The sequence below is a fragment of the Odontomachus brunneus genome, unplaced genomic scaffold, assembly GCF_010583005.1.
Source record: "Odontomachus brunneus isolate Ranch 3 - 2012 unplaced genomic scaffold, Obru_v1 Obru_scaffold_229, whole genome shotgun sequence".
Lineage (NCBI taxonomy): Eukaryota > Metazoa > Arthropoda > Insecta > Hymenoptera > Formicidae > Odontomachus > Odontomachus brunneus.
Genome location: NW_022639679.1, coordinates 140,924 through 141,229, shown reverse-complemented (window position 1 = coordinate 141,229; position 306 = coordinate 140,924).

The following is a 306-nucleotide window of genomic DNA, read 5'->3' as shown; positions in this document are numbered from 1 at the left end:
AAAGTGCCATTGTTTAAGAGCCCATTGTCAAGAAACAGGTTCTGCGGTCAAAAATAGGGTTTACTGATCAAAAAATGCGTTATGAGCCTCAAACAACCTTGCAAATTGACCTCAAGGTCAAGCTACTTAAAGTGATTTACACTTTTACAATTCATTAACTTTGTTTAAGCATTATGCACATTTGTGTTACCCAGAAAACCACGTCATTTCAGAAAAAGTACACCAGATCGTTTTTCAGACATTTCACCTTCATTTTTTACCTTTCCAAGGTCGCAAAAACAATTTTTTCATAAGACAAGTTTGATG